This window comes from Octodon degus, unplaced genomic scaffold (genome assembly GCF_000260255.1).
Source record: "Octodon degus isolate 3935 unplaced genomic scaffold, OctDeg1.0 scaffold00053, whole genome shotgun sequence".
NCBI classification, from domain to species: Eukaryota; Metazoa; Chordata; class Mammalia; order Rodentia; family Octodontidae; genus Octodon; species Octodon degus.
The window spans coordinates 753,698-764,138 of NW_004524629.1; the positions used below are offsets into that span (position 1 = coordinate 753,698).

Here is a 10,441-nt window from a genome sequence, read left to right on the forward strand (position 1 = left end):
ATAACAGAATTTATTCATCCATTCACCTACTGCAGGTCATTGTGTTGCCTTCAAGTGTCAGCCACTGTGCATAAAGCTTATGCAAACTTTCATCAACAAGCTTTTCTGTGGATCTGTTTATTAACTTCTCAGGCTTTACTGGTGCAGCATGGTGTAATGAGAGGAGACCTAAGAGCACTTCACTGTGGGCGGCTGCGAGAAGTTCACTTCAGGCTCACTTTTCCGAGAGCTTCTTAATATTTGGCTCTGAGCTGCCATTTCTGATTGTCAGATATAATTTCTGAAGTTCAGTTATTACTAAGGTCAAAAAGTGTATCAATTTCCTGTAAGGCTGCTTTTGTAGATGAATGGATTTCTTCTGCTGACCCTGCAGACTGCCAACATTGCTACAGAGAGGTAAAGGAAGCAGAGCAAAGCATTTAAATGTGCTAATTCCCAATTTATTTAATATATGTCAACATTACTTTCCAGGAATGTAACTCTCCATTGGAAATGGATTTTCTCATTTTCAAAGAAGATTTGTGTTTTAATGCCTCTACTTCCATAAAGAGACTAGTTAAACTGAGATCAGAAGCACCAATATTTATGACATCAGCATTCTGATACCTATTGCTACACCCGGAGGTAGAATATTTTTCTCTTTACCTGGAAGGCCTACTGTCAGCTGGAGCCTGTCTTCTTTCATCTAAGCTTCTAATTCAGTTGGAGGCTGTTTCTGTTCTCTGCCTCCCAGGATTTCAAGGTCCTGTATGTTGCAAAGATGTTTTTGCTCACACAGAGCATTCTGTTGCTTAAGTTCGTACTATTTCCTGGTTCTTTGTGCTACCGAAGGCCAGTGTCTTGACTCAGAGTCAGGTATTTGGATGCCAGCTCTAGTAGCATCTGCGGTCAATGCATAATGCCTGTAGCAATAGCAAATCATTAGATATTTTCATATTCTTCATTTTTAACACATTTTTAGGAAAAAAACAATATTGAGGTTAGTGCTTTGCATATTTTATCACATGAGAAAAACTGAAGATAATTCAATTGTCTTAATTACTTTCTCACTGCTGAGACAAAATGTTGAAGACCCAAATTAAAGGAGGAAAAGTTTATTTTAGCTCCGGTGTGTAAAGGTTTCAGTCCATGATTGTCTAGCTCCAAGGCAGGGTGGCACGACAGAGGGTCACTGCAGAGGAGAGATGCCTATGGTAGGGCAGGCAAAAGGCAGCAAGCAGCAAGCCTCCCTTTCCCTTTATTTTCCATCTGTCTTGTTTTTCTTGTTGCTGAGACAAAATGCTTCATATGCACAAGTTAAAGCAGATAGGTTTATTTCAGCTCACAGTTTATAAAGGTTTCAGTCCATAGTCAACTGGTTCCAAGGCAGGGCAGCATGAGAAACAGTCCATGGTGAGGCAAGCAGAAGACAGCAAGTAGCAAGTGGCAGAAGCAAAGCTGCTTCGCTCTCTCTTTTATAATCTACCCAGGCTATAAGTCTGTTGATTGGTGTCATGCACACTCAGTGGGGCTTTCATTATCCACACCCAGAACTATGTTAATTACAATCAGTAGACTAATCTAGTATCACACAACCTTAACCCCACTATCACACATCCTAGATCCAGCCAGCTCTGAAAAACTTCAACCTATGAGCACATCAAGCTTTAGGATATAAGCCATATATGCTTTTAGATACAAGCCATAACAGCAATCATGCTACACAACTAGTACCTTACTCTTGGGTGACCACAAGTCCTGGTCATTCAAGTTTTGCTGAGACTTTTCATTTAGTCTCCTTTTCCCAGGGTGATTGATAGTGTTCGCTTCACTCTCTCTCTACAGTGTCTTGGTTTAAGAAACAAGTCACATGGTCACTTTAGATCTATTTCATAATTGCATAAATCACCTCACTGCCATCACTGAAAGTGTCTTTTTCTTTGTTTTATGTATTTAGTAAAGGGTCTACAGGGTCTCACTACACAGATCAGACTCACAGTGATCCTCCTGTCTTCAGCCTCCCAAGCACTGGGATTACAGGCACGCGCCACCACGCCCAGTCTGCAAATGTCTCATTCCGATGGCAACTGCATATTTTTCAATTTATCTAATTATAAATTTGATGTGCACTAAAACGTTACAGGGCTTGAAACTTTTTAATGATTTCTGACTTCTTTGTGAACATTAATTATGGTAACAAAAACAATCCTCTTTTCTTACAAACATATCTCTTCAAACACTCAAGTCACTTATCAACCAGCTTACTTACTCTAATTTACGTGGGTTAACAGAAGCAGAAAGACATGGTCCAAGACAGCTGTTATTTTTGCCTCTTAGCTACCTTTTTATTGTTGGTAAAACTGTCAGCAAGTATTCTTAGAAGTCACAATGATGTTTGTTTTAATTCATTCCATCTTCCACTGCACCATGAGAGAATACGTCACTTTTTGGGAGAGCCACCGCTCTCCATATGCATGGTAAGAGCACCATGACTATCATAATTCTTTATCGCTATCAACCCAACAGAGCATAGCCTTTCCCAGAGAGAGCCTGTACCTTCAGTACCTAGTAGCAGCTGTGGAACAAACGAGGTTCTTAATAGCAACTTCTTGAATCAATGAATAAACAAAATCATTCAAAGATGTTGAAATACTAGTCTTTCTGGGTACTGAGATTTTGCTTTCAAAAGTGTATAAAAACTCATGCATCCACTTTCTACTCCCTCCCTCCTTCCATTTAGTACATCTATGACCTAAGAAGAGATGTTCTTTTCCTTTCTATGCTACATAGAAAACTCCATTTTCAATTAAGTTCTACGTATCTGGAAAACATAAAAATTTATCATCCTTATAACCCAGAGGAAGAGAAATCTAAGGTTTTGACTCCAATGTTTACTCAAATATGAATGAAAGAGAAAAACTGGGGTAAGAAGAGAATCTCCAACCAGGAAAGTCATTCATATGTTATTTTAACATAGATATACCCATTCATATTCTCTGTCTCTGTCTCTGTCTGTCTCTGTCTCTCTATCTCTCTGTCTCTGTCTCTGTCTCTCTATCTGTCTCTATCTCTCTCTCTGTCTCTCTCTCTCTGTCTCTCTGTCTCTCTCTGTCTCTCTCTGTCTCTCTCTGTCTCTCTCTCTCTCTCTCTCTCCAATTATGCAGTTACTCCATGGTATTATAACTAAGTTTAGAGACAACAGCTTGTTGGGGGCCTAAAATCGTAAACATCAAGCTACATTTATAGCTTGATGTTAAACAAGAGCACTTTTATTTTGACATGCTCACTTTTGGTTGCTAGGAATACAGGGGTAGATCACTGGTGAAGCTGGCTTCAGAAGAATATAATGATATTATAGTATGTACAGTATTTGTAATTATTCATTCAAATTCTTTCATCATCTATGATGGACAATATGTGAATTGTTCTCTATTACTTCAGGGATATAAAAGGGAGTTTTAAGAAAATACATGCAGGGGACTGATAAATGCATGAAATTATTCCATTTATTTAAGCTGTTCTCTAATTTTCTAACTCCAAGGATCAGAGACAAATAAAATATGGTTTTATTCAATAATCAAGATTATTCCTAGAGGTACTAATGCAATTTCTGAGCGCACGCACACTGATAATTTATATTTAGGAACAGAAGAGATCTCGCCATATCTACTTTAATGGTTTGTAAAACCAGACAAGCACCAAAGTCTGACATAAGTGATGTGAGTAAATTCAAGCATATGCTTATCTTAATTTTCAATAAACACATCATTTCTATGTTTGTAATCTTTACGAAGAGAACTACAGGAAAAAAGATTCAGCAAAAATGCAAGCACACAGATAACTCACTTCACGAATCAATCAGCCGGCCAAGGACTATCATTCCTGACGGTACTGTCCTTGTCCTTTGTACTGTGGCTCCTGAAATAGGTGAGGAATCTGAGACACTGACTTGGAAAACCATTTTTAAAATAATTTTCATAATATTTTACTTTGATTACTAACCCAAAACCAAGGAATATTTTTCTATTCAGACATGCAGAGATGGGTGCTTGGCAACTTTTGTTTATTTGCATAATGCGTTTTCTGGCAATTTCAACTGTGAACCTATAATATCCATCTGTTTGAAAGGGTAATTGCTTAGCAGCTAGGTCCTTTATTTTACAACATATCCGCCAAAGTCTATCTCAACCTGCTTTGAATTAAATATTCTAGCTAAGCATCTGACGAGTTATATTTTTAGATACGTGTTAGACATGATGGCTGTCACTCAATGCCGATGCACACGTCCTTCAAGAGAGTATGCCTTTCCTTCTGGGCCCAGAAGCCTATCACCATGTCCCAGCCTCTTGTGCCTAGAGTTCTCAGCAAAGATTAGGGTCTTCCAGTAAGATGAGCTGGACAGCAAGGAAAGTGGAAGGTAACCAAGGAAAGAGGACAGAGGCAGTATCCAAGGATGATGTTTGCTAGCCTGTTTTTGTTGCTGATAGCGATATCCAGGCAGTAGCTTCCTGGAGTGGAGGAGAGGCACTTTGTAGCAGCTCCTCTGATCACTGGAACGCAGCCCAATGGTGTGTTCTTGATGTCAACAGCTCCAGCAGGTGGCTTGATTCCCAGCTGTTAGCCTGTAGCTATGGGGCAGCAACCCTGGAGCCAATTCAGCCAAACTGGTAGGGAGTCACCCCAGGAGGCTCAGCCAAGATCACTCCCTCTCTTTCTAAGGGGCAACCAACTCTTCTTGAAAGCACCTCACTCCCACACTGAGTCCTGTTCCGTCTAAGTAGCTCAGGAAGTTCCCCTTCTCTGCAAGCTGATAGGAGAAATAGAAGAGCCTGGAGCAGTCAGTACAATAAGACACCTTGGAATGCCTCAGCAGAACCACAGAAGTTTGTGTCCCCCTGGCATCCACAGTGACACAATGAGGAACAAGAAGGCCACAAACCAGACCCAAACCCTTTAGGGCCTGGGCGTGAGAGGAAGTCATAATTATGAAGAATGTGGAACAGTCAGGTAGATCCCTAGAAAAAGAGACTATTGGGGACAACGAATTGTAAATTGTGTCTAGAGGACATCCAAAGCCTGTTCTTGTCCTGCCCTTGAGCCAAACTGGAAACTCCCCACTCACTCTTTTCTAGTCATAGCTAGAAGCCCTAGGCTAATGACAGCTGTGACACTCACAGGGCAAGATAAGGCCTGCTGAGGACCATAAGGTACCTGGGGGAATGACAGCTTCCTTATTGGCTCCTGTCTTCCTTGCCCACCACGACCACAGTCACCATTACTGCTCTCAGAAACACCTGCTGCCCTTCAAGTATTGTCCTTGACTCAGATATAATCAATAAATACCAAGGTCCTGGCCACCCCATGGCTTTGTGTTCCTCATGAATAACTGGTCATCTCAGATCCCTGCCTGCACAGTATTTTGCTCTTGCTCTCTCCTCCCACTGTGCATCATAACGCTTGGCAGGAGGCTGGGGACTCACTGCAGGAGTCCCAATAACTGGCACCCCAGAAAGGGGCACTAATAGGAAATAAAAACAAAAAGTGAAAGCATGGCTTTGGAGAAGAGGATCAGAGGTCAAGTTCCTCACAGACCTTGGAAGAGCACAGCAACAATGATAAGGCTGTTTCCTGCATTGCTCTGCAGTGCAGGTGTCAAGTTTCAAAGCCCTGGGTTCGGGGTTTCCCAAGCAGAGACCAGGAGCCTCTTCCCTTGAGAAATGCAAAGAGAATCAGCTCTGTCGACTCTGGAGACTCAAACTGGATGCATATGTACTTATGTATGACAATGAGATACAATGACAGCTGGAACTATATATAATATGAATTTTAAACAAAAATCTGTGAGATCTTAAAAAGGAAATTACAGTAATGCAAAATTCTTGCTTGTGGGTCTGTTTGTTGTGGTGTGGTGTTGGTCCAGGGCTTTGCACATACTAAATATGTTCTCTACTACTTAACTACCCCTCCCAGCCCCATATGTTTTTTTTATTTTTTGTTTTTATGGAAGGGTCTATAGGGTATTCAGGGTCTCACTACTAGATTGGACTCATAGTGATTTGCCTGCCTTCAGCCTCCCAAGAGCTGGGATTACAGGTGCACGCCACCACACCCAGTCTCAATTGTCATCTCAGTGCGTCCCAGGGGCAGGGCCAGCATGGCAGACCATGGTATCAAATCCCTGGCTCCTGAGCCTGCTTGCAGGTACTTTAATCCACTGAGTTATTTGTATGCCCCCCATATGGTTTTAAAGTCAGACAATTAACGCAATGTAATGATATATTAATCAGTTATGATAAACATTGGTTTAGATCCTGATCAGCTAAAATAAGAATGCAGTTTCTTTCTTATAATTCAGTTGTCTGGGGGAAAAGGCCGAAAGTAAGACATTTACACAAAACAAGAGTTCTACTTATAAGCTTTACACCAGAGAAAAGAAAAATACACCTCATGTTTTAGGCCTGCTGCTTCAGCCTCAGTGACACAGCATTGTTTCCTTTCCCTTCTTTCTTTCCTTCCTTCTTTCCTTTCCTTCATTCTTCTTTCTTTCTTTCTTTCTTTCTTTCTTTCTTTCTTTCTTTCTTTTTTTCTTTCTCCTTCTTTCCTTTCTTCCTTCTTTCCTTTCTTTTTCCTTCCTTCCTTCCCTCTCTCCTTCCTTCCTTTCTTCCTTCCTTCCCTCTCTCCTTCCTTCATTTTTTCTTTCTTTTTGGATTTAGTACAGGGTATTGTTTCCTTTCCAATGACTCCAGTCCTTCCCACTGTCTTCCCCTAAAGACCCACATGCCCATAGACACACGCACAACCACCCGTGCAACTCCACTCTGCATTAAATGCTCTTCCTTCACATCACTTTGTTAAGCAAGCAGTCTTGATCGCCTTCTTTTCCCAAGTCAAATTCTGTTTCTGCCTTTGTCCACTTGTAGTTGCTAAACCTGAATACTACAGACAGACCAGACGATTTATAAGGAGCAGACATTTATTTATCCACCACTTCTAGGGGCTGCAAAGGCTGGAACACCGTGCCAGCGTCTGCCACTCAGCACTGGGGAAGGACCCGTTCCTAGGAACACTGTGGAGAGTCAGCGCTGGGGAGGCATAGGGAGTCACTGGGTAAGACAGAGTGACTTTGCTAAACTGGGTCTCTGTTCTTCTCAAGAAGCCACTGACACAGTTATGAGGCCCACACTTATGAACTTGTGAAACCTAACTTGCTATCCAAGGCCCCGCCGCCAGACACCATCGACATGATTTGGGGACTAAGTTTCAACATGAAGTTTTGAGTTTATGCACACAGACCTTGACATTTTTCCTATACACCTTAACACAGGCTTAATTACAGGTTTTCCTGCTTATTACCAATGGACGGGAATTCTGTAAGAAAAAGGGCCAGGACTGTTTTTCTGGCTTTTAGCGCCTCATATGCCTTGGAACGGAGATCCTGAAAAGCTGAGTGAACGGAACTGCTGTCTCCTTCCCAAAGCCCGACCACTGTGCTCTGCTTCTAAATCATGAGGGCTATTCTCCATCTTGTGTAACTCCACAAATTACTATGACATTATCAGGACTATATTTCAAAATATATTAGCAGAAACTAGATAAAGATGCTTAAAATCTATTTTATTTTATTGTTTTTTTTTTTTTGAAAGTTGCCAATCAGGCAGGCTGAATAGTTTGCTTTTTGGTGATCAGTCAAGGAGATGGCCGGCCTCTCCCTCCCTCTACCATCTGCCCCACCGTTCTCTCCAAAAATAACCACAGGTGGCCTCTTTAACCTAGATAAGTCTAAGACCTGGCCAGGGCGGAGGAGAGGCAACTGTGACAGTGTTGGCTTCAAGCTCCCGCACTGAATACTAGAGGATCAGGGCTGACCCATTTACTCAAATGTTTAATTCAAGAAACAATTACGCATCAGCCCCTCTGCAGCCCCCTGAGGACCACAGTAAGTTAACATACTTCCAAGACCTGTTATAACCACTCCTTATGCCTGCTCACAATATGCCAAAAGCGCACCCAGCATTTTACACCCATGATTCCATTCACTCCTCACCTAAGGAAGTACCATTATCCCTACATCTCATCTGGGGACATGGCTCTGAGCTGGGCTTCACTTCAGTTTATCTCGCTCAACATGCTTTCCTGGAGTGGTTCAAGTTTCTCTGAATGAGAAGAAAGTACCCAAAATGAATGCCATTAACCCTCATGAACACCTCTTAGCTAAGGGCTTTATGTAGTGTCTCTTCTTAGGCCATTAAAAAAAGAGACTCGAAAAGCTGAAGGACATTCCATTGGCCAGTTGGCATCACTATTCTTTCAGGCTTACCAGGGACCAAAGCATGTTGGGATCAGCCTCAGTACCTAGTTCCTTTGATCTGTCCTTAAGTTCTCCAGTTATATTAACACTTCCATGATATCCTTTTTCAGAATACTTCCTCACGTATCTATGAGTAAAAACAAGACTATACAGACAAGTGTCTCATAGCCTAATTTAACACCATTATACCACAGGCTAATTGCAATGAGTTTCCACTCAGTTCCTATTTAAAAATAAAAATCAGCATATCAACATGCAGTAAATACAAGGATTCAGTTTCACTTTTCTCTCCATACTTGCTTGCTGTGCATTGCTATGCGTGTCTGGCCTTTGTCGTCTTCAAAGCAATGACAGAGCCTTCGCCATGACATGCTTCAATTTTTGAAGATTAATTCTCTGTTCTTTCAAGTAAAATATACTGAACTATTTACATATCCATCTCTCAGAAACACTATGGGTAATGTCTGATTAACACCTCTTCTGTACAGTGCTCCCAATCTCAAGAGAGATTTTGGTTTTAGAAAATAAACTTCAACAGATAGAGACCTGAGTTTTACCAGGCACCGTCTCCCCAAAATGGAGAGGTAGAATTAGTTAAGTATAGAAACAAAGCATGTTCAGCGTCACCATCCTTCTGCTAAGTAAAGTTCTATTAAAGCCTCTGAACTTCCTCAGTGCTTTAATTCTATTAAAATACATGCAGAGAAGGACAAATTATTTCCAAAGAACAGCATGACAAGTAATTGAATCTTTCCGGAAATACAATTTGTTTTGAATTAGGAAAGCATCTATAAAGAGTTCCTTTGTCAGATGCAGAGGTTCTCTGGAGCAGTTTTCCTTGCAGAGGAGGTGCTCGCCAACCTGTCAAGGTCTCTCCTAAGAAATGGCCTGCGATCCAAGGCGCGGGAGCGTGCTGGCCTCTCAAGCTATCTGCCCCTCTGAGCATCTCTAGGTCACCATGCTCAGCGGTGGAGTTGTTTACGCTGCATTTTCAGCCAGGCACCAAGGACAGAAAAACCTACAGCACTCCCTTGGCTAAACTTCAAAACAAATTAACCATTCTGTAGCGAGGAAGATAAAGCAAGGCACATAAATAACAGTACTTCAGCTGCTGAAACGGGGGCTTAAATGTCAATCGTTATCCTTAATGTTAGCAATAATTTTCATCTCTAGCGTTCCCCTCCACAAAATTCCCAATGTCCATTTAAGTTCATCCACACCAACTAATATAAAGCTCTGCCCATAGCTATCAGCAGCCTTCCCCTCTTTCTCCAGAAACTATAACATGCTTGTACCATTTGTCACGGAGAACCCAAGTAATATAAAAAGACGCACAGCAAGTAATAGTACAACAAATCTCACCATCCTGTTTTGGCAGTCCTTCTAAAAAACAGTATTTTCATCTTCAGTTTTGAAAACTTTCTTGCTTCGAATTACCTTAGCTTGGTGCATCCTTCAACTAAAAAATCAATTCCCAACCCGTCGCTTCTAAAGAGAAATATACACGTGCACCGGACGAAGATAAAATTCACGTTCATCTTTACGCCACTAACCGTAGCCGCTGGGCCCCGGCTCTGAAGGGTCCTCAGCGACCCGGATTTGAAGTGCACCCGCAAGCCCTTGCCGCACCGAAAGCTCACCTGTTTTGGTCGTGTCCAAGTTTGCAAGGTAAACGCGTCACCCAAGGCGACGGGAAGGGCCGAGGGGGAGCAGGAATCTCACCCGGGCGGTCGGACCCCAGGCGCGGGCACTGGGGCACGCGAGGCGACCTGTCGCGCCCGGTCTCTCCCCACAGCACGGGGCCAGCAGACCTGGGGCCGAAAAGCCGCGCCTGCCCTCTGTGCGCAGACCGCCGGGGGCGCCCGGGTCGCCGCGCTTTCTGCACGGTGAGGGGCGGGAAGCGCTAAGCAACCGAATAGTTAAAAACGCCTTCCCAGAGCTGGGGCAGAGAGCGCTTTCGCCTCAGCGCCCCGGGCTGCACCTGGTGTAACTTCCACCCCTTGACCTGATTTGGAGCGTGAGAAAGAAACGGAGAGGGGAAAAAAAAAACACACAAAACAAAAACAGACGGAGGGCGCGAGAGCGCGCGGGCTGCGGGGGCGCGCGGGGATCCGGCGAGAACTTGCGGCGAGGCCCGAGGCCGCCCGCGCCCAG

At 42.9% G+C, this 10,441-nt stretch overlaps 1 protein-coding gene across 3 annotated transcripts in view; it reads right to left on the reverse strand.

Annotated features, from left to right (window-relative positions):
* Trmt9b (tRNA methyltransferase 9B (putative)) overlaps nt 1-10,441 on the reverse strand; it is a 75,944-nt gene that overhangs the window by 65,184 nt on the left and 319 nt on the right. The window contains exon 1 of one of the 3 annotated variants that reach the window (XM_023717559.1): nt 9,928-10,349. The exons of the other annotated variants lie outside the window; for them this stretch is intronic. The gene's annotated coding sequence lies outside the window, so the exon portion shown is untranslated. Of the gene's footprint in view, nt 1-9,927; nt 10,350-10,441 lie in introns of those variants that run through there. 3 annotated transcript variants of the gene reach the window in all.